The following is a 25634-nucleotide window of genomic DNA, read 5'->3' on the forward strand; positions in this document are numbered from 1 at the left end:
CGATTACAAAGTAAAAAGAAAGAGCCCCTTCTCTCAAAGAGCAATTTGGGCAATGATTTTAACACAGCTTTGCAAACACAGAAACCCTTACCAGCCAAAAAGACTTCCTCCCGCAAGCCCAGCTGGGGCTCCCCCAGGGCCGTGCTCCACACACCCAGGCAGCTTCGGGTCTTAGAACTGACTTCTGCAGCCCTGGGCAGGGAGGGGAGGTGTTGCCATAGAAACAGCTTCCGGAGCTCCAAACTCAGGCAGGCATGGGACTGAATTCAGGTCCTGCCGGACACTGGGTGGGGGCATGTGAACAAGCCCGACCCCTCCGAGCCCCAGCTCTGCTCCCCTGCGAGATGCCTGCGGAGCTGCCGCGAGTGTACACTGAGGTAGTGGGAGCACCTGACACGGCTGCGGGCCGAGGCCATGGAAATAGTGTGGTTTTCAATCTGACACTGGTGGCGGCAAATACCAGCTGGGGCGCTGACTGGCTGTGTGGCCTGAGGCAGGCTGCTGAACCTCTCTGAGACGTAGTTTTTGTACAGGCAAAAAGAGCAGTGGTGACAGGCCTTGGAGGATCACGATGAAAATTAAATTAACTACTGGGCATAAAAGGAGTCGCACAGGGCCTGGCACAAAGGAGACACTCAAAGACCATCAGGGATCACACACACCCACGTGTTTGGTTTTGATGGACTAGCTGATAATTACCTACTGGACGAAAATAATTTTTTTTCCAAACTCTATAAACACCAAAGAGTATGAAATCACTCAGAATTGTTGGAGGGAGGAGTGACTTCCATTAACACCAGTGGCCGCCCCAGTGGCCCCGTGGGAGTCTCCTCCATGCCCAACGCCACACCCCCTGCCCTTTCCCAACTGCATTTCTAAAGGGCCTTGACAGTGAACATCTCGCTTGATGTGTGCGGATGAAGAACCGGCTTTTCAGACAGGATCCTGGATTTACTGCCTCTTTGAAAGGCACTGACATCTTAAGTTCCCTTCATGAAGGAAAACATCCCAACTAACCCAGAGGGTCACCACGCCTGTGACCACAGCCCAATTACAATCACACAAGAACAAGGGAAAACATCGCTTTGAGAGAACCAAATTCCCTTCCCAAGGGCCATGCCGTCATCTGAGCGATATACAGAAGCACCCGGCGGGCAGAACAAGGGAAAACATCGCTTTGAGAGAACCAAATTCCCTTCCCAAGGGCCATGCCGTCATCTGAGCGATATACAGAAGCACCCGGCGGGCAGAACAAGTGAAAACATCGCTTTGAGAGAACCAAATTCCCTTCCCAAGGGCCATGCCGTCATCTGAGCGATATACAGAAGCACCTGGCGGGCAGAACAAGTGAAAACATCGCTTTGAGAGAACCAAATTCCCTTCCCAAGGGTCATGCCGTCACCTGAGCGATATACAGAAGCACCTGGCGGGCAGAAGGGAGCCGCTGTCGGTGAGCCTCCGGCACAGCCGGCCCTCGCAGGCTCCCCACACGCCTTCTCACTCTGTCCTCTGGGCCTCGGTTCCCAAATCTGGCCCCGGAACCAGCAGCATCAGTAACACCCGGTAACTGGCTGCAAATGCCCATTTTCGGGCCTCACTCCAGACCCACTGAATCAGAAACTCTGGGGGAGGGGCCAGCGCTCTGAGCAGTGCCGATGCGCACCAGCGCCTGAGAAAGACCATCAGCCTATCTGCAAAGCGGTTATTACTGGCCCTCTTTAGAGACAAGGAAACCAAAGCTCCGTGATTAAAGTGCCCGAAGCCACCCAGCCAGGAGGCCCGTTTGTGCCCACATCTGATTCCAAAGCTACTTGTCACATGGCCTTTGTAGCCAAACTATCTGTACCATTTGGTGTCCTCAGCTACAGAGCCACCGAGATGTGACGATGACACTTCCTTAAGAGGGGAGGGTGGGAGTGAGAGGCGGGACGAAGCTTGCGCTCAGAAGTGATGAATTATAGATGCTTTTAAATCCACATCACGCATCAGCCCCGGATGGTGAGCCACCCCGCAGGGCGAGCCTGCTTCTCCCTGCTCCACTTGTTAGCTGGGTGCCATGAAGAGGACACCGGGGTCCCTCCACTGACCTCTGCGCCCCAATTCCTACCACTGCTTTGACCAGAGAGAGCAAGAAGCTACCCTCTCTGTCTCTAGAGGGCTGGCGCATTCCGCCCAGACCAGGACCAACAGGAAGGCACAAAGCAGCTCCAGCACCTGGGTGGGCCGGGGCTGAGTCACCAGAAGGAATCCCATGCACTCGCAGCGGGTATTATAACGGTGCCACAGATCTGCTTCAAAGGAGCCAGGCCAATTTTTAAAACCAAACCCTAAATTTTGCCTCCATCAAGCAGTCCATGAAACTCTTGATATGCGAACCTCAGTACCTTCACAGATCCTAAAGTTAGGAAAAAGACAGACATCGCCTCATTCACAACTCCCAACCTTCTAAATGAACTTGATGACTTTCAGATCACAAGTTTATCCTACAATTTAAATAAGTACTCATCATCACTGCTTTCTGCAGTGGCTGGTGGAGCAGCAGAGACCCAGGTTTGGTAATCACACAGACCTGAGTGTGACTCCTGGCTGGGTCAGTTCCTCAAAGGTTACTTAACCTCTCTGGGCCTCAGTTTTTCCATTCATGGATGGGTTACAATCCCTGTGTTACACATGGATGTAAAGACAAAATGAAATTATGTTCAACAGCAACAACAAAGTCTGCTCAAACAGCTTTGTATTTCAAGACATCAAAAACCTGGAAGATAGGTGTGGTCAAACAGCCCGTGGACAGAGGCTACTCAACACACCCTCTCAGCTTCACAGACACTTCACTGTGTTTCTTTTTCTAAGTTTCTATTTTTAGACACCTTGAACAAGCTAACTAAGACCAAAGAAAATTCCATTGACAAACTTATCAGAAAGCTTGTCAATTTTCAAAAACTCAACAGATGGGGATAAACAGTCATTTCACAATGCACCTGACAAAAGCAAAACCTGCTCTCTCCCACCTCAGCAATCTTAATCAGGTCACCCCACGGTATTCCGTCCTCCTCCAACTCACAGCTGGGCTTAGAGAGAGTCTCTTCACCCCAGTACTCAGTTTCTCAGATGAGGTAACAGGTATCATAATATTTGGGGATCCAACAGACCTGTGTGAATCCCAGCCCCATCACCTATTGGCTGTGTGACCTTGAGCACAGGACTTACGCTCCTGGGCCTCGGTTTCCTCACCTGTAGAAGGGAGATAATACCCACGTGACTGACATAGGACTGCTGGACCAACAGCAGCAGTTTATGCAAGAGCAAGACAGAACAACGGAGCCTGCAGCAGGGATGGGTAAGCGTGTTCCCTGCCCGCCCCCAGGACTCCTTACACACCTCACATCTTCAGCGAGTGCCTGCCATGCACCAGAGACTGAGCTGGTGCTGCGGAAGGAAAGGCAGGGTGATCACCGGCCTCAAAGACGTCACAGTGTCACAAGAGCCCCAGATACACAGACAGCGTGCTAAGTGCTCCAAAAGAATGCCTGGGGTGGTGAGGCTCAGGGAGCAGAGCTGGAGGGGCCCAGACGCTGGCGGAGCTGGCTGGCGAAGGCTGGACAGAAGATCTGTTTAAACAGAATGCTTGAGTGGAAAGCCCAGCAGACAAATGGGGGAGTAGGACTAGGTAATTCCTCATATCCTCCACGACTTCACTGCCCCAAATCCAAGCCCTTTGATTTCTCCAAGGCTCGGGGTCAACAGGTCCTCATGCCATAAAATGTCAACAACCACATTCATCCACGCCCCACCAATCCAACAGGAAGGTTCTGGGGAACAGTGAGAACAGCTCTCAGAAAGCTTTGAAAACTTTAACACTCTTCACAAGAGTATGACAATGGGGACTTCCCTGGGGGCGCAGTGGTTGAGAATCCACCTGCCAATGCAGGGGACACGGCTTCGAGCCCTGGTCTGGGAAGATCACACGTGCCGTGGAGCAACTAAGCCCATGAGCCACAACTACTGAGCCTGCACTCTAGAGCTCACGAGCCACAACTACTGAGCCCGCATGCCACAACTACTGAAGCCGGCGTGCCTAGAGCCCGTGCTCTGCAACAAGAGAAGCCACCGCCATGAGAAGCCCGCGCACCGCAACGAAGAGTAGCCCCCACTCGCCACAACTACAGAAAGCCCACGCGCAGCAACGAACACCCAATGCAGCCAAAAATAAATTAAAAAAAAAAACTCAAGAAGAAATAAGCTTTAAAAAATGTAAAATAAGGGGGCTTCCATGGTGGCGCAGTGGTTGAGAATCTGCCTGCCAATGCAGGGCATACGGGTTCGAGCCCTGGTCTGGGAAGATCCCACATGCCGCGGAGCAACTAGGCCCGTGAGCCACAGCTACTGAGCCTGCGCGTCTGCAGCCTGTGCTTCGCAACAAGAGAGGCCACGATAGTGAAAGGCCCGCGCACCGCGATGAGGAGTGGCCCCCGCTTGCCACAACTAGAGAAAGCCCTCGCATAGAAACGAAGACCCAACACAGCCAAAAAAATAAAATAAATAAATAAATAAGTCAGGAGCTCTTAAAAAAAAAAAAAAGTAAAATAAAAATACAGATATTAAAAAAAAATACAGATAAATATGAGGAGATCCTGGCAACTTCTCCGACACAATCACCTGTCCCAAACACAATCGCTGGAACAAGTACCATTCAGAAACCTGCAGGCCCTTTGGGTGTTCATTTAAATAAGATGAAAACTTAATTATCAGCGCAAATTCAGTCACTGCTGTGTGGGATTGGGTATATGATTGGTCAGCGCCTACCATCCATATCTAGAGCTACAAGAGACACACGTTTTCTGCCAAATCTTCATTATCCTACATAACTGGGGGAGGGCATGGACAAGTAAAAACTAAAATTCACCTTTTCAATCATTGTAACCTCCTGTTCCAATCCCTTCTTTCACAGGGCATTTCCTGGAGGTGGAAAGGAAGAACTCACACTTCTCCTCTTTTCCTGTCCATTTTCTTACGTGAACGTGGAAAAGAAGAAGGGGATAACCCTGAACATCTCTCTAAAGAAAATTCTGAAACATCCCGGAGAGAGCCCTGGAACCCAAGCATCGAGTTCTGGCACTGACACTGTATCGGTGCGCGACCTTGGGCCAATCTCTCTGGGCCTCAGTTTCCCCCATCTGAACCCTCACGATGGTTAAGCCCCATCCTCCTTCCAGCACAGACTCAGATGCGTCCGCAGGTCAGCAGAACAGTGAAGGGCCCCAGACGGAGCCCGTGGGCGGAGGAATGGGTTTCCACAGGCCCCTGCCGGGGTTTCTGGGGGAGCGAGCTGCACCTCCCCCGCCAAGCCACCGGACCAACTCCGGTCGCAAACAAAAACCTGTTGGCACGGACTCCTCTAGGAAGGGCCGACCTCTCCCAAGGCGCTGGGCTCCTGGGGAGCCGCCCCACGGGGAGAGAGAGGAAGGGTCTCCTGGGAGACGCGACCCCGCGCACCCAGTCACCCACCCGACCAGGCCGGCAGAATCGCCGGGCGGGGTCTCTGCCATCCCACGCGGAACAAAAGGCAGCTGGAGCCTGGCTCTGCCGCCCCCGTCCCCGCTGGGCTGTGGGGCGGGGGCGGGGAGGGAGAACCTGGTCCCTGGGGAAGGGAGTGGACCCGCGGCAGCCCAGAGAGGGACGGCCGGCATCCTGGACGGGGGATCCCTCCCCCGACTCCCGGAGGGAAGGGCCGCCTGGCCCGGGGAGGGGAGCAAAGTGCCCCGGGGAGGAGGCGCGGGGTTGTTCTAGGCTTAAAGGTAGACGGTGAGGCCTGCAGGGGCTCCCGGATCTCGGGTGGGAGGAGGAGGAGCCCCAGGCTCCGAGGATATGAAAGGAAGAGCTCCCCGAGGGGAAATGGGGGGGGGGTCCCTGCAGCGGAACGAGGGATCCAGACGGGGAGGGGGCCGTGCTCGACCTCGTGGGGCGGGTAAGAAGGGGTCCCGCCTGAGGTGGAGACCCGGCTGGGACTGCGGGGGTGCATGCTCTGGGGGACGGCTGGTGGGGCAGCGCTCTGGGGGCGTCCGCCCGGGAAGGGGCAGGGTCCGCGCCCTGGGCCCGCTCCGGCCCCCAAGCCCCGTGGCCCCAGCTCACCTGCGCTCCTCCGGGCCGACCCGGATGCGCGGCTGCGGCCGCCACTAGCGTTGAGGAGGCGGGAGCGGCGGGAGCCAGCGGAACCGCCGCCGCTTCTAGCTCCGTTTGACACCCACACGCCAGCCAACATGGCGGCCGGGAGGGGGCGCGCCGACTGCGGGCGCGCGCCCGCCGGCCCCGCCCCTCCGCCAGCCCAGGTCCCGCCCCACGCCTTTAGGCCCCGCCCCGCGCGCCCGAGGCCCCTCCGCTCCGCCCAGCCCAGGCCCTGCCGAGGCCCCGCCCCATGTTCCCGAGGCCCCGCCCCTCCGTCCAGCCCAGGCCACGCAAGGTCCCGCCCCGCGCCCGCTGGCATCCCACCCCGGCCCAGCCCGCGCAGACCCCTCGTTCCCCGACCCCAGGGCCTCCACCCGGGTACCCACGACCCCACGGAGACTACCCAGCCCTCCCACCGCGCCCCACAGCCTACGCCCCAATACTCTATAAATAACCCCCAAACCCCACACACGCGTCCCAACGACCCCAAACCACCACACAAACCCTGGCAAATTCATACCTGAACCCACGCACACGGCAAACTTCACTCAGACCCCACAAATCTCCCCACGCCTCAGGCACGTCCCACAGCTCCACACACCCTCTCCACCCCCCACACATGCACAGAGCACCCAGCCTGAGCTAAAACACGCTTCTCCTTGCAGTGTGCACTTGTAAACATCACCAGGTCCAGGAGGTGGAGCTGGACGAGCGGGGGCTGCTGGGGCGCTGGGTGCTGGGGTAAGTGTGTTCCCTTTGTGAAAATTCACTGATGTACACTTTAGATGTGTCACTTTAACGTACGTGTTCTACTTCAATAAAGCACACTCAAAAATTATTCTGAGGATGGTACACAGGCTTTGCTAGACTGCTAAAGGGGTTGTGGCACTAAAAAGGTGGGGCTCTGGGGTCACCATCCTCCCGTGAGGGGCTTATAGACACCCTGATCAGGCTCACCCCTTCACAGGGCCTTGGGCTCTCACACAGGATCCACCTGTTCCCTTTGGTTCAACCAGTGCCCACGAGACACCTACTATGTCCCGAGCACCATGCTGGAGGAGGGGCAGACACTGGAGAGGTGCCCAGGACCTCACAGCTGCCCAACCTGCTCCAGTCAGGGTGGGGTCAGCAGAGACCCCCTCACAGCAGGGTCTGGGGACAGATCAGGGCTTGCTAGGTTGGCAGACAGCACCATCCCTGCGGCCTGTGTTCCAAGGAGGCCCCGTTTCAGGGAGGCTGTTTCCAGAAGTCCCACTCTGCCCTCACTTACAAAGACACCTAAGGCAAGTCACTGCACTTCTCTAAGCCTCGTGTTCCTGATCCCTGTGAGGGAGCCAGATGCAGGAAGGCATCCTCTGTTCTCCAAGCTGGGATCTAGACTTCCCTTCTCTGGCAACAAGATAAGAGGGAGAGAAGATGGGGGGAAGGAGAGAGGAAAGGGGAGGGGAGAGGAGAGACAGAGAGAGACACTAACACATGTGCAAACCCATGGCCATTATTCCTTTGAAAAGTCCAATGCTGGTCGTTCTAAAGGCTAGAAACCCCTTCCTGCAGTCTGCTGCCCCATCCCAGTGCTCGGTGCCCCTTCTCCACCAGGACAGTGAATTAAGCCCTACGTGTCTGCCTTGAGGCAGGAACCTGAGCTCCCCGTTTTGAACTTGGTCCACCCCCATCCCGGAGAAGCCCCTCTACCAATCCAACCCTCCTTGTGAGCCCCAGCTCTCTGCTAGAACTTCCTGGGTCTGCAGGAGAGCAGAACTTTCCCTGAAATCACAGCCCCTGCCCTCAAAGAGTTTGCAGCTCCAGATGAACTTATGCCAACATGTAGTGGGTGCCTGGTGCAGGCTTGAGTGCTTTCCATAGATTGTGCAAACCAGAGCTGCCACTAGAACTTCCTGGGATGACGGAAGTGTTGTCCAGCTGCACCGTCCACATGTAAGCACTTGAAATGTGGCCAGTGCACCCGAGGAGCTGCTTTTTTTATGACCTTATTTAACTTTAATTGATGAATTTAAATAGCCACATGTGGCTAAATGCTGCCACATGGAACAGCACTGGCCCCAAACCTCACCATAACCCCTCAAGGTGAGTCTTCTTACTGTTCGCATTTTACAGGAAGAAACTGAGGTTTGGAGAGATGCTGGGCTGGGTCACCCAGACAGAGCCCAATCCCTTCCCCACCCAGCTTGCAAGTCTGTGCCGCCACAGAGATAAGATGTGGGTTTAGGAACAAGAACTGGTTACAGATAAAGAGATGATGAGCCAGCCACAGCCCAGGAAGTGAGTTGGAGAGCAATTCAGGGGATCGAGCCAGGCTGGGGAGTAGGGGAGGGCCTCCTGAGGCCGGAAGACCATCTCCCTCGTGCAAGGTCAGAGGGGACATTCCTGCATTCCTCGAAGACATTTCTCCTTCCTGCACCCCCTTTGAAGCCTATCGCCCTCTAGCACTTCCCTCTCTCGATTCATCCCCGTGAGGAGCCCTTGAGGCCAGCAGCGCTATTCCCATTTTACAGATGAGGAAACAGAGGCAGGACACAGCAGTGCTGGGATTCAAACCCAGGTTCTGCCGAATCCACAGCATGTAAGCTGTCTTGCAGAGGAGGATGCAGGATAAGCCATATGCTTTGTCCAAGGCCAAAGCTGTCCCAGGGCACAGGCACAGGAGGAGGCACGCTCATCTGCCCTTCCTAGGGTTTGGAGGTCGGTTTCAGATGCCTGATGAGGCACAGTGATGGGGGCTGGTCAGGGTGGTGTGTTTCACAAGCGGAAAGAGATGGCTGTGCAGACGGGGATGTCTCTGGGGTTGGGGAAGGAGGGCTTCAAGGGGGAGGCACTACAGGCAGGGAGAGATGGCATGCTGTGAAGACAGCATGCACCTTCTCCTAGTGAAGATGCAGCGGGTCTCAGGGATCTTCCACCAAGGTTTGAACTCTAGGTTCAAAACCATTTGTCCAGCAGGAAGAGCCTATGCTGGGAGCCCCTCAACAGCTAACTCCCTGTCTGCCAGTTCGTTGCTTGACCTTGGCCTGTCACTGCTCCCTCTGGTCCTCAGGTTCCCCATCTGTAAAGAGTAATAATCCCTCCCACCTTGAGGGATTGCATTAAGGTTCATAATGAAAAAGCAGAGTAGGAAATGCTTTGGAAACTGTAGATGGGCGTTAGCAGTGGTTCTTATTAAGATACAGAGATAAAGCTATCCTGGTCCCTCCAGGCGCTGGAAGTCTAAAAGAGCAGAGGAGTCATGAACACAAACTGAAACTAAAACACTAAAGTCACATAGGAAATCATAAGAGAAAGGGCTGTGAGAGCTGAAAAGGAAACTTCCTTCTCTCTTGCAGAGAAGGAGTGATCAAGGCAGACTTCCTGAAGTAGAGATACTGGAGCTAGGAAATAGTAATAATAATAACAGTAACACCAAAGCAGCAAGCACTGTGCAAATGCTTTGCATGGATTATCTCATTTCCTGTTCATAACAACCCTGAGTTTTAGACCATCGTTATCCTTCATTTACAGTTGAGGCTCAGAGACATTCAGCGATTTGCCCATAATCACACAGCTAAAAAGTGGCAATGCTAGAAAAGTCAGGCCTGATTCGAAAGCCAAACTCTTGAGAGGAATTTGAGTAGACTGAAGGGAGAGATCCCCTCTCCCCTCCAAGCTCCAGGTACATTATCAAGGCCAAGCCAATCAGAGCATCTCTCCTGGTCATAGTGATTGATTCAGCAATGGGCACATGACTTAAGATGGGCCAGTGAGACTCAAGCCCTGGACTTCCACAGAAACCACTGAAAAAGAGGAGGCTGTTCTCCGCCCCCCCCCCCAACCGCCCGCCATCGCCCCCACCCCCATCAGGTTGCTGAACTAGGTGTGATGTGCCAGGCTGAGAATGAAGCCAACACAGAGGGGGTGAGGGAGGAGAGAAAAGACAGATTTCTGCTGACATTGTTTGAACACCTTGAACCAGCCATGCCTGAAGTTTTAACCCTGGACTTTTTAGCACATAAGCCAATACATCAGTTACAACTATTTCAAAAGAAAACCCAGCTCAAGCTGGCTTAAGTGATAATTGGATTTAATTGGCTCATTTAACGAAAATCTCCAGCTTCAGGTGATCAAGGTTCTGGCTCCATTTCTTTGACATATACCTCCTAGGCATGTCATGATTTTCCTGGGCTGGTGTCTTGACTGGCTGTAAATTGGCTGTGGCAGATCCATGCCTCACATCCGTAGCCAGGGTAAGACAGTGTCTCTCTCTCCAAACCAGGAAACTGATACCTGAGCCTTGCTCTGATTGGAAGAACTTGGATCACCTGCCCATCCCTGAGCCAGCTGTGGGGAGTTCGATGAGGAATCAGGGTGATTGGCTTAGGCCCATCAGGGCTCCCCCCTGGAGGTGGGGGGGGCAGTTACGGGAGGGGAACACACACTGGGGAGGTGGACAGCACGACCACCACTCGGCTGAATTCTCTTTTCTCCCTCAGCCAGTTGACTTGGTACCCAGATTCCTGACAATAACAGTCATCAACCCCATTTCCAAAGAGTTTTCATTTAATTTTTTGACGGCTCCAGGCTTTTTTTTTTTTTTTTTTTTGGCTATGCCACACGTGGCATGTGGGATCTTAGTTCCCCGACCAGGAATCGAACCTGCGCCCCCTGCATTGGAAGCACGGAGTCTTAACCACTGGACCACCAGGGAAGTCCCTCCAGGCTTTTATATTTGAAGCATTTACTGATAATTCTGTTGAGATTTGCATAACACCTTTCTTCCAAACCTCTCATCATGCCTCAAAAACAAGTTTCTATGACCTTCCTCAGATTTCCTCCCAAGGGCATGAAGTGTAACAGTAAAAAACAGCATCAGCTTAATATATAGTTTTCAATCTATGACCCAACATTTGTAGTTTTTATTGGCCATTACTCTTCAGGCTTTTTCCCCTATAGTGGGGGAACACTGCAAACAAGACAGGCTTTTTTTTTTTTTTTGGCCACGCTCCGCAGTATGTGGGATCCTAGCTCCCCAACCAGGGATCGAACCTGCACCCCCTGCATTGGAAGCAAAGAGTCTTAACCACTGGACGGCCAGGAATGTCCAAGACAGGCCATTTTTTTTGGTGGCGGGGGGCGTGCTGCCTTGGGACTTCATTGCTGCCCTGGGTCTTCATTGCTGCCCTTGGGCTTTCTGTAGTTGCGGCGAGCGGAGGCTACTCTTGGTTGCGGTGTGCGGGCTTCTCATCGCAGTGGCTTCTTTTGTTGCGGAGCACGAGGTCTAGGTGCGTGGGCTTCAGTAGTTGGGGCACGCGGGCTCAGCAGTTGTGGCGTGCGGGCTCTAGAGCACAGGCTCAGTAGTTGTGGCACACGGGCTTAGCTGTTCCGCGGCATGTGGGATCTTCCCGGACCGGGGCTCGAACCCGTGTCCCCTGCGTTGGCAGGTGGATTCTTAACCACTGCGCCACCAGGGAAGTCCCAACAGACCATTTTAAATTGTTTTCTTGAATCTACACGGACTGAAACGTCTTACACGCATTATTTCAGTAAACAGTCACCACTGCCCTGTGAGATAGGTAGGCACTCCTGTTATCACCATTTTACAGAAGAAAAAAGTGAGGCACAGATAGGGGAAAAATAGCTGCTGGCCCAGCTGAGGAGCGGCAGGGCTGAGATTTTCACCCAAAGTCCAAGGGAGTCAGGGACTGGCATCTCCTACAGAGCACCCCTTCCTTGGAAATGTGCACGATATCTTTCTGCCAGAGACTGGCTGAGTGCCCTGAAGAGGCCATAGCACTTCTCTGGCCTCAGAAAGGTGCTGTTTTTCCTTCCTCAGAAAATTTCTGGATGAGTTGGGTGCCCTCCCCCTTCATAAAGCTTTCAGCTTGGGTCAAGATTTGAAACATAATCACCCAAAGCTATAACTCAAAGATATCTGCCCAGCCAGCAGCATTTGAGCTGGGACTTTAAGGGTGGCTAATTATTGGTTATGCAGAGAGCGAGGAGAGCAACCCTGGCAGGGGGCAGGCTGAGCAAAAGACCAGGAGGCAGGAAATCATGGACCAGTGGTGCCATTTAGCTGGACCACAGGATGCATAGAAGAAAGAAGCAGGGGGTGAGTCAGGAGAGAATGGCTGGAACGAGCCTGGTCTCGTGTATTTCTGCTAACTCTGCAGCTGCTGAGAGCAGCCTTCTCCATTAGCAGTCAGGGGCAGGCATATCCCTGGCTGGCCAATGAGAATTCACATCTCCATGGCCATAGTCATTGGTTCAGGGCTGGGCATGTGACCCAAGCCCAGCCAATAAGAGCCATCCCCAGGATTTTAGCTAAAACCATCAGAAAAGTGGCCCTCTCTGCTTCTGAGATTGTGGGCACCAGGAACCATAAAAGCTGGAGATGCAAGGAGCCCTCTTTGTCACCTCACAGACACAATTCTTAATTGTTCAGACCAGTTCAGACCAGCCCAGAAAAAAGTCAGAGCTGTTGAGTCAGGCTGGCGTCATCCTAGCTTTCTTTTTTTTTTTTTTTTTTAAAGAAATTCACGTTCTTTTATTTATTTGTTTATTTATTTATGACTGTGTTGAGTCTTCGTTTCTGTGCGAGGGCTTTCTCTAGTTGCGGCAAGTGGGGACCACTCTTCATCGCGGTGCGCGGGCCTCTCACCATCGCGGCCTCTCTTGTTGCGGAGCACAGGCTCCAGACGCGCAGGCTCAGTAATTGTGGCTCACGGGCCCAGTTGCTCCGTGGCATGTGGGGTCTTCCCAGACCAGGGCTCGAACCCGTGTCCCCTGCATTGGCAGGCAGATTCTCAACCACTGCGCCACCAGGGAAGAAGCCCCATCCTAGCTTTCTTAAAGGACATCTCCACTGTTGCCTCAAGCAAAGTTTTCTTTTGACAGAAACCTCAAAGTCTTTCATTCCTTTTTCTCTTCTTTCACTTATTCTCACCCTCTCTTCCTTCTCTCCTTCCTTCCTTTCTCTTTCTTTTCACATCTCTTTTTCTCTTTGTTCCTCTCTCTTTCTTCATTATTATTATTTTTTATTTAATAAACATCTTTTAAAATAATCCTTAAAAAATGCATACACACATTCTACAAATACCTGGCCAGTACTTTTCAAAACTGCCAAGGTTGTGAAACACAAGAAAGACTAAGAAGACAGACTTGAGGAGACTAAGAACACAGGACAACTCAATGCAATGTGGTGCCCACTCATACCTGCTTCACAGTACTGAGATGATGGACAGAAAGCATTTAGTCCAGGGCCACATGCAGAGTGGGTCCTCACAGGCTCAGGCTAAGGACTCAGCATTGCTGGAAGAATGTCAAGAGGGCTGGCCTTGGCTCTGGCTGAAGGGGCCCTGGGCCAGGGCTGATGGAGTGGAGTGTCAGGATCTACCAGTCTGTCCAGAGACCTGGGAACACATCTCCAGACTGGTTCTCCCTTCACCCTCTCCTCCGACTCACCTCTGCTCATTCATGCAACTGTCCTTTTCTGAGCTCCTCCTAGTGAAGCTGGGACTGGAGCTGAAGTAGGCTTGTGCCAGGGCTGCCAGGCTGCGGAGAGGCTGACACAGACACAGCAGTTAAGAGGCCAGGACAGAGGGGTCCCAAAAAAGAGGGCAGGAGGCCAGTGACTCCAAAGGGTGAGACAATGCAAATGTAGGGGCCATCTAGACCAGAAAAAGGCCAAAAAAAAAAAAAAAAATCTCCCAATCCTTTTCTTTCTTCTGCTTCTTTCTCTCCTTCCTTATTTTCTTCCTCCCCTCCTTTCCTCCCTCCCTCCCTCCCTTCTTTCCTTCCTTCCACTTTTTTCTTTAATTTCTTATAAGAAAAAAAAAAAGGCGGGTACATAAAGCAACTTTGTTATCAATTTTTGTAAATGTGCGTGTCTAAGAGGTACTGAGCGGAAAGATGAGAATTAAAATTGCATCTTCATTCTCCTCAACTGAGCGGCCGGTTGTGACCGCCCACACACCCAGACAAGGGCAGGAGGGACACCAGCCTGGGCCCTCCCGGGCCTCTCCCCATCGCTGGTCTCTCTGCTTCCTTGTGCTCCCCACTGGGTGGATGAGGGGCTGCCCTCTCCAGGCTCCTCTGTGGGCACGCCTCCCCCGATCCTGCACTGCAGCCCCACCCATTACCTGGGGTTCCCCAGATGGCCTGCATATGCTGGCCTCTGAGCATCCGTGTGTGCTGTTCCCTCTGCCTGGAGCCCCCTCTCCACCTTTCGGGATCCTTCTAGAAGTCAGCCTGGCTGAGTGCCCATAGGCTTTTAGGATCCAGTGGTCATCCTGCCCTGGGAGCCTTCCTGGATGCCACGGGCATCCTGGCACCTGCCTCCTGGATGGTGACAGTGTAGGTTCTGCACCCCGTGGTCCAGCAGCTTCTTGGAGAGGGGGAGCTGGGACTGGCCTTCCTTACCTGTGTCTCCTCCCCCTGCACGGCTCTGGCATAATTATGCTCACACGGAGCATAATGTCTGAGTATGTTTGTTGAGAGTAAACGATGGAAGACAGGCCGTCTCTGGGGGAAGGCGCTCCGCAAGCCCAGGGGTATCCGACTGTGGTCAGGGGGTGGGGGGCGCTTGTAGCCGCACCCGGCACCCCACACAAAGAGCGGTTTTGGGAGCCAGGGTCCAGCCGCTGCTCTGTGCTGGTGACCCCGGACCACGGCAGCACACAGGGACCCTCAGAGCCTCAGCTTCCTCAACGCAATTCGGGGGCGGGGCCGCCGTGCCTTGCTGGCGGGCTGCTGGGGAGACCGCATAGCGTCACCCCGTCCCAAGCCCTCCAAGGACTTTGCACCACACTTAGAATCAAATCCACAGCCCCGCCCCACCGCGGCTAGAAGGCCTGCCCACCCTGCCCCTGCCCCGTTCTCCCCTCACTGTGCCAGGAATGCCCTCCCCCACACATCCGGACGCCCCGTGCCCCATCCCCTCCAGTCCGTCTCCCCAGCGGGCTTCCCCGACCACTAAAATGGGGCCCCCTCCTCCCCCCAACCCCGAAGCCCGCTTACCCTACACGCCTGCCCACGCTCCTGCAGACTTGAGTCACAGCCTGCCCTGTCCACGGGGGGACTCCAGGGTTGTCTGAATCAGCCTGGCCTGGATTCCAGTCCCAACACCACCCCTCACCAGCTGTGAGACTCTGGGCGACCTCCAAACCCACCCTGCGCGTCTCCCATCTGTGAAGTGAGGTGTGAAGCACCTGCCTGGCAGGGTGACTGCAAGGATGGAGCAGGTCTGGGAGGTCACCTTCTCTGGGCAGGATCACTGCACACAGTAGGTGTGACACCCACACGGACATCACCACGGCGGGCCCCTCTCCTAAGCACTTCCCTATGATCTCCTTCAACCTTCACACCAATCCAATTGGAAGTCACCCTCATGATCACATTTTGCCAATGAGGAAACTGAGGCACAGGAAGGCGAAGTGACACAGGTAAGAGGTGGCAGCCTGGGGCTTGGAACCCAGAGTCTGTGCCCTTACCCACTTCCTCCACAAATGGGGGCTGTAAACAGCACTTAGAGTCTGTCCTGTGTGCATGGGAACTGTGCTCAGGGCAGAAGCTCAGTCACATTTGAAGACTCACTACCAAATGTCTGCATTTGGCGCCCCAGAAGCCCAGCTAGAACAAGGATTCAAATGGAAGTTGTTTGTTTGGATGTGACCCCAGGAATCACCTTTAGGGGTGTGGGGAAATGAGACAGGGACGGGGAGGAGCCCACAGCTGTGGGTGCCTGACACAGCCCTTTGCTGTGTGGTCCTGGACCAGCCACCATCCCTCTCTGAACCCGTTTCCTCTTCTATAAAGGAGGCCTCAGCTACCCAGGAGATAAAGAGTGGGAGGTCTCCCGGGACTGAGAAGGGTCCCGGCTGGGCTCCCAGCCGCAGTCCGAGCTCCAGGAAACAGAGGCTGCCCCAGCGAGGGCTCTGTGTGGGCGCAGAAGCCACAGGAGGGCAGGCACAGTGCCCGGGCTGTTACCACAGGGGCTGCAGAGAAACCACATCACAGCCGCCACAGCCTCCACCATCCCACAGCGACTTCCGCTGCTGCCTCTCTCAGGGAGCGTCTCCTCCCGGCAGTCAGCTGTCCCCTCCCGGCAGTTAGCTGTCCCCTCCATCAGCACCTGCCCCAGGTGGCCCGGCAGCCTTACCAAGGGAGGCTGGCCACTGTTCCGGAGGCTGTGCAGCTGCAGGCCCGCTTTAAAAAGTTACGGACACTCCTGCGGTTGAGCTCACGTCCCTGCGTTCCAGCACTTGTGACCTCGGGCCAGTCACTTCCCTGCCCTCATCCTCAGCGCCCTCCTGATCTAGTCCACTGTCCGGCAGCCGAGCCTCCTGCATCCTCTCGACTTTCAGCCTTTGCACTTGCTGTTTCCTCGTCAGTCGTGCAATGCCCTTGAGGGGCGGGGGGTAAGCCCCCACTGGCCACCCTCCTCAGACTATCACGGCACCTTTCGCCTCCCATCACCTACCCTCCCTCAGTAGCTCTGAGCCCAGGTTGTGAGGTAGTGCTTATCCCTTCGCAGCCTCCTCTGACTCCCCCACTGCAAAGCCCATGAGAGCACAAACTTATCTTGCCTCCTGCCAGACCTCAGGGCCTAGCACAGGGACTGGCATACAGCAAGTGCTCAATAAATGCTTGTCGAGTAAGTGATTTACTGTCTAAAACACTTATCCTTGGTCAATGGCTTGGTCTTCCAGGACCAGACTTAAATGTCACCTTCTCCAGGCAGCCTTCCCTGATTGCTTCCCTGATTCCTATTCTAGGTTTTCAGAATCCCCCGAACCTTTTTCCAAATCACAGTCGCCTAGCCTGTCAGGCGTCGCCGCCCAGTTACCAGGACCCCAGACCGCCCCCCACCCCCCCCCTTCTCCAAGCGAGGAAGAGAGAGCTCGAGGGAGAGGAAGGAGGAGGCGCAGACTGTGTAGGAGGTGGCGCGGGTAGCCAGGCACTGCCCAGGGCGGAGAAGTGAGCAAGGCCCGCGGCCGGAAGGAGGTGGGGGAGGGGCGGGGAGGTCGGTGGTGGCGTCAGGCCCGCGGACAGCGTTTGGGGGGGGGGGGGGTGCTGGTATTTCCTGAGGCCGCCCGGAAAATGCCTGGGGCCGACCTGGGGCCCCAACAGGGCCCCAACAGGGGGCGGCCGGGGAGGTCCACACCCTCCCTCCACGCCCCGCCGGGCTTAGGTCACTGCGAGCCTTGCAAGCCTTCCGAGCAGCCGCGGGCGTGTTGCGGGCGTGTTGTTCGGTGCCCGTCACGGAGGAGAAAACTGAAGCCCAGAGGCCCAGGCTGCGCCCTCCAGGCACCGCCACCCCACCCCCACCACGCCCCGTCAGGGCTGCGTCAGCCCCAGCCCCTTCATCCCACCAGCGGGGAGGGACCAGACATGGAGGTGGAAGGGGCGGTGGTTGCCTGGCTGACCCCTGGCCTGCTGGGCCAGCAGAGGCCAGCTCCTGGCGCTGGTACATCTCCGCCCCCACCGAATGGCAGGCTCCCGGCGCGCCCCATTTCACACGGAGACTGAGGCCCCAAGAGGGACAGGTGGAGGAGTCAGAGCCCATCCTGGGCTGGACAGCTTCTACCTGAGTTCAAATCCTGCCGCACCTCCTGTAGCCGTAGGGCCGGACACGCTGCTTTGCTTCTCTGAGCAGCAGTTCCCTCCCCTATGGTGGGGATATAGCCGGGCCTGGCTCAGAGGACTGCAGTGAGAAATAAGTTGATCTGTGTAAATCACTGTGTAGAGCACAGAGTGTGTTTTCAATAAATGCTGGTTATTATCATAGAAACATGATCAGGCCTCCCCCACCTCCAAACAAAAAGCCTCTCCCCTTGACCTTTACCCTCCACAGACTCCTGCCTAGCCTCTCCTTTTCCCACGTCTTCTGAGCTCTATCAAATACACATCTTCTATAAAGTTAAGCATGTGTTTGACTACAAAAAATAGAAAACAGATCAGAGTGGCTCAGACAAATAGGAGTGCATTTTCCCCCATCCCAATGAGCTTGGAGATCAGCTATGGCTGGCATTGCTTTACCAGGCCAGTGATGTCAGGGTTCATAACTCTGCAATTTCTTGGCTTTTCCCTCTTGTTTGCAAGATGGCTGCTACTGCACCTGGTGTTGCATCTGCATTCACATTTAAGACAGGAAGGAAGAGGAATGGTTAAATTTAGGGTGAATTGAAAGCATTTGTCCCTTTTATCATGAAGAGAAATAATTTCCCAGAACCTACCCCTACCCCCCAACCCCACCCACTCCTTAGATCTAATCAGCCAGAACTGTGTCACATGACCACTCCTAACTGCAAGGGAGACTGGGAAAGTGAGTCATTTCTCCTCTCCAGTCTCTTAAGTGGAAGGCAGCAGGGGAGGGGGGGCTGGGGATGGCAGATAGATAGGTCAGTCAGCCGATGTGGCTGCCACACTTTCCCTCCATCTCCCTCTAGCTCGACCACTCCCTAGACCGTGCTCTCCTAGTCACCCTGACCGTCTTCCTCATCCAGTGGCCACCCCATTTCCATTTCTCTTTGGAAATCGGAAGCTCTGACAACTCTGGGTCTGCCTGCACTTCTGCAGGGCAGCAATCTGCTGATGCTGAGCAGGGCTGCCCCGTTAGGTAGGACATGACTGTTCACCTCAGTCTCTACCACTCCCTAATGTCTCACATGTATTCATATTTCTTGTCTAGCTCTAGTTGGTGTTGGAATTTGCACCCCTGAATTAATGTATTCATTTTCCCCTCCCTGACCTTATTTCAGGGAAATAACACACAAAAACATCCTTTTAGGTATTTCATGGGTGTGTAGCAAAAAGTTTCCTTTCCACCACAGACCCCAGGCACCCAGCTCCTCTCCTTAGGGGTAAATAATCAATACCTTGTTTAAAACTTTAGAGATATTTTATACACATACAGGCAAATCTACCTATATTTCCCATCCCCCAACCCCTTTTTCGCTCAAATGTGAGCATATACTACACATTGTTCTGCACTTGGTTTCCCCCCAATTTACAATATCTAACAATATCACTTACACATCACTTCCTGGGACTTCCCTGGTGGTCCAGTGGTTAAGACCCTGTGCTTCCACTGCAGAGGGCACAGGTTTGATCCCTGGTCGGGGAACTAAGATCCTACATGCCAAGCAGCAGGGCCTAAAAAAAAAAGAAAAAAGAGAGATCACTTCCTATCCACACACAGACACCCTCTTTATTCCTTTTTCTGGCTGCACAGCAAGTCCCCCTCCCCCTTCTTTGAGCCTCTGTTTCTTCCTTCCTAGTGGGGGTCTGATAAATAATACCAACCCCAGAGGACCAGTGGGAGAATCCAGAAACATTGGTTTACGATGTCTCTGAGTCTGGGAGACCAGGTTTATTGCCCACCCTGCTGAATGTGAGGTGAGAGTTTCCAGAACCAGGAGAGTCAGAGGCACCCAAGGGGAGCCCATGGAAAACCAGCAGTCAAGTGCTTTATGTGTATTGTTTTATCTAATCCTCACAGCAGTCTTCTAAAGGAGGTGCTATGATCATCTCCATTCTACAGAAGGGGAAACTGAGGCACAGAGCAGCTAGGTGACTTGCCTGGAATCACACAGCAGAGAGTGGTACAGTTAGGATTTTAACCCACAGCTGCCCTTCCAGTGCCAGCACCAGGCAGCTGGGCACCATCCCCTGACCCAGGGCTGACCACCCACATCCAGATGAGCAGGCCCCAGGCTGAAGGCGGCCCTCCAGGTCACTCTGCCTGGGGGGAGACGTCTGGAGCCACATTTGTCTCTGTGCTCAGAGCAGGCGAGATTCAGGGTCTCTTTATCCGTGGTATGGGGCTGGGTCACTCAAGTGACCTTAGGGACCCAGAGGCTCTGGAGCCAGACTGCTCCATCCCAGCTGCGTGGCTTTGGACAAGTCACCTCCCTCTCAGAGTCTCAGTTTTTTCATCTGTAAAAGGGGACCAAAAATTGCTCTTCAGTCATGGTATTGTTGGGGGATAACTTAACTAATAAATATATACATCACTTAGGAAAGTTCCTGGAATATAGAAACATCCAAAAAAAAGTTATTATTATTATTATCATTGACAACACTGTCCCTGGAAGCTCTTGCAGCAGAAAGTGGGAGGGTCACCCAAGGAGCCAATCCTTTCTGCTGGCCTTGGACCCAGGACCTGGAAGGGGCTTCAGGCCACCCCCCGACACCCCGTTCTAAGGGGATCAGACTCAGGCCTAGGGAGAGGCAGCCTCGGTGAGGCAGGCCCGGTACCGGTACCGGTACTGTAGGCGCCCCCCTGCCGGGCCCCCAGGCCCCCTCCTGCCTGGCCCCCTGCCACCCCTCCCCCATCTCTCCAGGCTCTCAGGATGAGGTCACCTCAGCTTCTCCACCAGTGACCACAGACCTTCCAGACGTGCAGGCAGCCCCTTGACCTCTGACCTGCAGGGACTCCAGGCTCTGACCTCAGGCTGTGACCGAGCAACAGTTCTGCCCTCATCCCCCCTCCATGCGGAGCAGGGGAGGGGGCGCTGTGTGGGCCCTGGGGACGCTCCCTGGCAGGAGGTGGACCCCATTGTCCAGACCTTCCCCGGTGGGGGAGCTGGGGCCTGGGGGGTGCCAGCAGGGGGGCCCCCCCGTGGGAGCACCCATGTCCCCGTGTCCACGAGCACCGGACAGGCTAAGCGCTGCGCCTCCCCCCGTGCCTCCACCCCTTGGGGCCTGAGCGCGCATCAGCTCCGGGGGCCACTCCTGCCGTCCGCCCAGATCGCCGCGCTGCGCCAGCTGCGCGCTTCCCCAGTCTCGGGGGGCCTCCCGGGCCTTCCCGCCCCTCCACCGGCTCCACCGGCACCCCCGGCCCTGCTCCAGCCCGCCGCCCACTCATTTTGCAGGACAGTTAAAAAGTTACCTCCTGGGAAGCCTGCCCTCATCCTGCTTCCCTCCTCAGGCTGGTAAAGGTCTTCCGGCTCCGGGAAGCCCGCTCGGCCGGATCTCCCCGCCCCACCCGGTGCGGACCCTCTGGCCCTTTCCCGCGGGGTCAGCCCTCCAGCCCCGGGCGCCCTCTGGCGGCGACTCTCAGATCGCAGCGCCCGCTGCCCGCCGGGGACGCAGCCTCGGCGCCTCGGGGTGCGGGTGCTGAGCTGGGCCCTGGGATTCGGCAGATCCGGGGATGAGCAAAGTCACCGCCCCAGGACGCAGACAGGGCCTAACGACAGTCAAGCCGCACAGGGTGCGCTCTAGCGCTCTAAAGAAAGGAGGGGGACCGAGCGTGGCCGAGGAGGGGCTTCGGGCGGGGCATGCTGGGGGCGGCCTCAGAGGGAGGGGAGGACGGCGGTGTCCCCGCCTCGGGCTGTCGTGGACGGCAGTGTGTACCACACGCGTCCCTCCCCGCCTGCAGCCTCTCTCCTCCCAGTTCTCCGGGCTCCTCGGCTGGTTCCTCCTCCTCTTGCTGGTCTGTTCATGTCGGGGCGCCCCTGGCGCACCCGGGGCCTTTTCTCTGTCTACCCTAACTCCCCGGGGAGTCCAGAGGCTCTAAGCACCAGCTATGCCCTGACAGTTCCTAAAATATCATCTTCGGACCTGGCCTCTACCCTGGACTCCAGGCTCACGCATCCAACACCCCCGCATCTGGAAACAAGCTCCCGTCTTTCCACCCACCAGCTGCTCCGTCTCTAAGACCTCTGTCCTGCCCGTGGCTCAGGGCAAGAACTCTCTCTCTCTCATTCCCTGCGTCGGGTCCACCAGCGAATCCCATTGGCTACCAGTAGAGGGTACCTGGAATCTGACCCTGGCCCCCTCCCCACCCCCAAGGCCGGTCACCTGGACTACACAGTGCCCTCCTCACCTGCCTCCTGTCCTCCACCCGTGACCCCAGTCTGATCCCCACCCCTAAGTCGGACCTCATCCCTCCGCCTCTCAGGACCCTGTCTGGGCTCCCAGCTTGCTTGGAGTCTTACTGTGGTCTGTGAACCACCCTCAGGGCAGGGCCAGGTTTTGTGGGGCCTGAAGGTTCTGTAATATAGGAGGCCCTCTCTAAGAAAAAGAACACAACCTTACAAATACAAAACGAGGGAACCTGGGAGGAAGGGGGAGTCAGAGTGGCAGAGAGTGGTCTTAACCAGTTGTGATGAAAATAGCTTGCTTGTCTGGTACAGGCTCTTCGGAAAGCAGAATCTGCATTGTGAGGAGTGAGGAGGGTGGTCACCCAGGGGACATGCTGGCAGAAGCAGGAGGCGGGCAGGGAGCTGGGCCTCTGTGGACACCCCTCGGGCCCCTCGTTTCTGACGTGGGCCCTTTCCCGTAGGCATATGCTACTTCTGTAGAAACGTTTCCTAAGAGGATAAAATGAATTAAATACAGGAAATTAATGAAATATTATCAAAGGAAACATATTACATCTCCAACCTGGGTTTCTTGCAAAATGTTTAAATTGCCTTTTTTAATGGTTTGCTATGAACTACACGGAGCTCCAGGAAAGGCACTTGCACATTTTACAAAAGCTGTGACCACGTGAGCTCATTGCAAGGTCCCTGCCAGTGCCTTGGACACCTGGGCAGCTGAGGGGACTGCAGCTTAAGCCCTGTTAGCTTCTCGGTGAATTTGCCCCCGTCCCCCTGCCTGTCGCCTCCTGGCTTCATCCCCCACCCCTCACCCAGCTCCTGCCACACTGGCCTCCTCGCTGCTCCTCAAACCCCCGGCACGCTCCCACCTCAGGGCCTTTGCACCTGCTCTTCCCTTTGCCTGGAATGCTCCTCCCCCAGGTCTTCCTGTGGCTCCCTCGCCTCCTTCAGGTTTCTGCTCAAGTATCACCTCTTCAGTGAGGCCTTCCCTCACCACCTTATCTAAGGTGATACCCTTCCCCTCTCCTACTCACCTCCCCACGACCCTGCCCTCTGAGATGGAAGCAGTGCAGGTGATCAAATGAGGGCCTCCTGGGAGGCCACCGAGCCTGGGGCAGGAGCCGCACTGGGACCTGAGACTGGGAAGTGGTGATTACGAGGACGAGGTGTTCAAGGCATAAGGAACAGCAGTGAAAAGCCGCAGGGGACTGAGGTTCTGCAAGCCTCAGTTTCTCCATCTGTAAAATCAACTTAGTGACACCTCAGAGGCAGGTGAGAAAATACATCTTGAGCATGTATGCAGTAAGTGCTCAATAAATGTTAGCTGTGATTGTTACATTCAGTTTGCTTCCCTCCGCTGTGAGAGAAACCGTGAGTGAATAATTATAGCTATTATGATAGTTAACCCTGGCTGAGCTCTACTGTCTCAGTTTGGGTCTCCTAAAACAGACCCTGAGACAAGAATTTGGGAGCAAGGAGTTTCTTTGGAGGTGACCCTCGGGAGTCCCTGCAGGGAGATGGGAAGTGAGATGGGGGTGGGAGGAGAGCAAAGGAGCAGGTCCTGCTGCAGGCAGCTGCTCCTCAGAGCCACGGGGGGCTCGGGGGACGGGTAGAGCTCACCCCAGAGTCATCCGCCAGGGGCTGGGAAAGGTGGCATTTGTGCTCGTCGGATGACGTTTGCTGCTTTGCCCTTCACCTTGGCTGAGTGTTCTCTGGCAGCCAGAGAAAGCCCTCAGGTGCTCGAGGTGTAGGGTTGCTGACTGCAGCAAATAAAAATACAAGCTTCCCAGCTAAATCTGAACTACAGATTAACGATGAATGGTTTTTTAGTATAAGTATTTCCCGTGCAATATTTGAGACATACTGAAAAAGGACTCATTGTTTATCTGAAAATCAAATTTATCTGGTGTCCTGGCTTTTAGCTGGCAACCTTTTGAGGTGGGAAGCCAAGGGCTTGGACAGGAAATTCGTGGCTGGCTTGGCGCTAGCGGGGCTGTTAGCTGGAGACTCGGCTCTCCTCCACATGGGTCTTCCCGTTACTGCGCTTCCTCAAAACATGGCAGCTCATTCCAAGCAATAGGAATCAGAAGGTTCTGGTTCTCTGGGTGTCTGGACTCAGAAGTCCCAGAACATTACTTCTGCTGCGTTCTACTGGTCTGGGCCAGCCCCGATTCAAGGGGTGGGGAAATAGGCTTCACCTCTTGATGTGGGAATGACGGGTGTCTACAGGGAGGAGAGACATTGGTGGTGGCCATCGTGGGGATAGTCAACTGCAGTGGGAAAGCATTTCCTTCTTTCCGTCTGTCGATTACGTCCAGGTGAATTCTCTGCACAGTGTCAGGGCAATTCAAATTTTTCCAGTTATGGGTTGTGACCCCTTAGCAAGTTGTAAAATCAATGTACCAAATCCAAACCTGTCAGTGTTAAAATATTCTTTTAATTTGCAGTTTCTGAACATGCACAAAAATAGAAAGTATGAGCCCCCTGTACCATCACTCAGCTTCAATCTCCACCAACATTTTTTACACATGTGCATCTACCTGCCTTTGAACACTTTTTTTTTTTTTTCATTTATTTACTTATTTATTTATTGGCTGTGTGGGGTCTTTGTTACGGTGGACGGGCTTCTCATTGCGGTGGCTTCTCTTGTTGCGGAGCACGGGCTCTAGGCGCGTGGGCTTCAGTAGTTGTGGCTCACGGGCTCTAGAGCACAGGCTCAGTAGTTGTGGCGCACGGGCTCAGTTGCTCCGTGGCATGTGGGATCTTCCTGGACCAGGGATCGAACCCATGTCCCCTGCATTGGCAGGCGGATTCTTAACCACTGCGCCACTGGGGAAGTCCCTGAACACTTTTTAAAAATAAAATAAAGTGGGGTGAGATAAATTAGGAGTTTGGGATTAACATATACACACTACTATATATAAAATAGATAACCAACAAGGACCTTCTGTATAGCACAGGGAACTATATTCAGTATCTTGTAATAACCTATAATGGAAAATAATCTAAAAAAGAACATATATATATATATATATATATATAAAACTGAATCACTTTGCAGTATACCTGAAACTAACACAACATTGTAAATTAACTATATTTCATTTTTTGTTTGTTTTTAGATTTTTTTTGATGTGGACCATTTTTAAAGTCTTTATTGAATTTGCTACAATATTGCTTCTGTTCTGTGTTTTGGTTTTTTGGCTGCAAGGCATGTGGGATCCTAGCTCCAGGACCAGGGATCAAACCCGCACCCCTTGCGCTGGAAGATGAAGTCTTAACCACTGGACCGCCAGGGAAGTCCCTACTTCAAGTTTAAAAAAAGAGGGAAAAAATAAAGTAGATTGAATAAAATAGAATAGAAAATATCCGAAAAATAAGGGTATTATTTTGTGAAATTGTTGTTTCATTTTTATGTATCTCCTGGGTCGGAATGTTAAAATGTGTTTGAAAAAACGCTTTTCTGTTACTTAGTTAATATCCGATTTGAGCAAAGAGCGGGCCGTGCACGGTTTTTGTAAGAATCAGTATCCAACGGCATTTCATAACATTGTCTTGGTTTTATCGTAGTTTCCTTGTTATTACGTGTAAAGCGACACTAATTTTCCACTTAAGAGTATCGATGTGCAAGTTCCCCCTTTCAATACATTTACTGACATT

At 54.1% G+C, this 25634-nt stretch overlaps 1 protein-coding gene and 1 long non-coding RNA gene across 3 annotated transcripts in view; both read right to left on the bottom strand.

Annotated features, from left to right (window-relative positions):
• The window catches only part of EPN2 (epsin 2), a 67282-nt gene extending 61065 nt beyond the window's left edge, over positions 1-6217 (bottom strand). For both annotated transcript variants that reach the window (XM_068529504.1, XM_068529502.1), the window contains exon 1: positions 6130-6217. The gene's annotated coding sequence lies outside the window, so the exon portion shown is untranslated. The remainder of the gene's footprint in view (positions 1-6129) is intronic.
• An 11795-nt stretch (positions 6218-18012) lies between these two features.
• On the bottom strand, positions 18013-21156 carry LOC137755610 (uncharacterized). The gene is made up of 3 exons (XR_011072030.1): positions 21044-21156; positions 19186-19305; positions 18013-18280 (listed from the first exon to the last, which is right to left on the bottom strand). It is a non-coding gene; the product is annotated as an uncharacterized lncRNA (long non-coding RNA).
• Positions 21157-25634: the final 4478 nt, after the last annotated feature.

Source organism: Eschrichtius robustus, chromosome 20, assembly GCF_028021215.1.
Source record: "Eschrichtius robustus isolate mEscRob2 chromosome 20, mEscRob2.pri, whole genome shotgun sequence".
Taxonomy (NCBI): Eukaryota; Metazoa; Chordata; class Mammalia; order Artiodactyla; family Eschrichtiidae; genus Eschrichtius; species Eschrichtius robustus.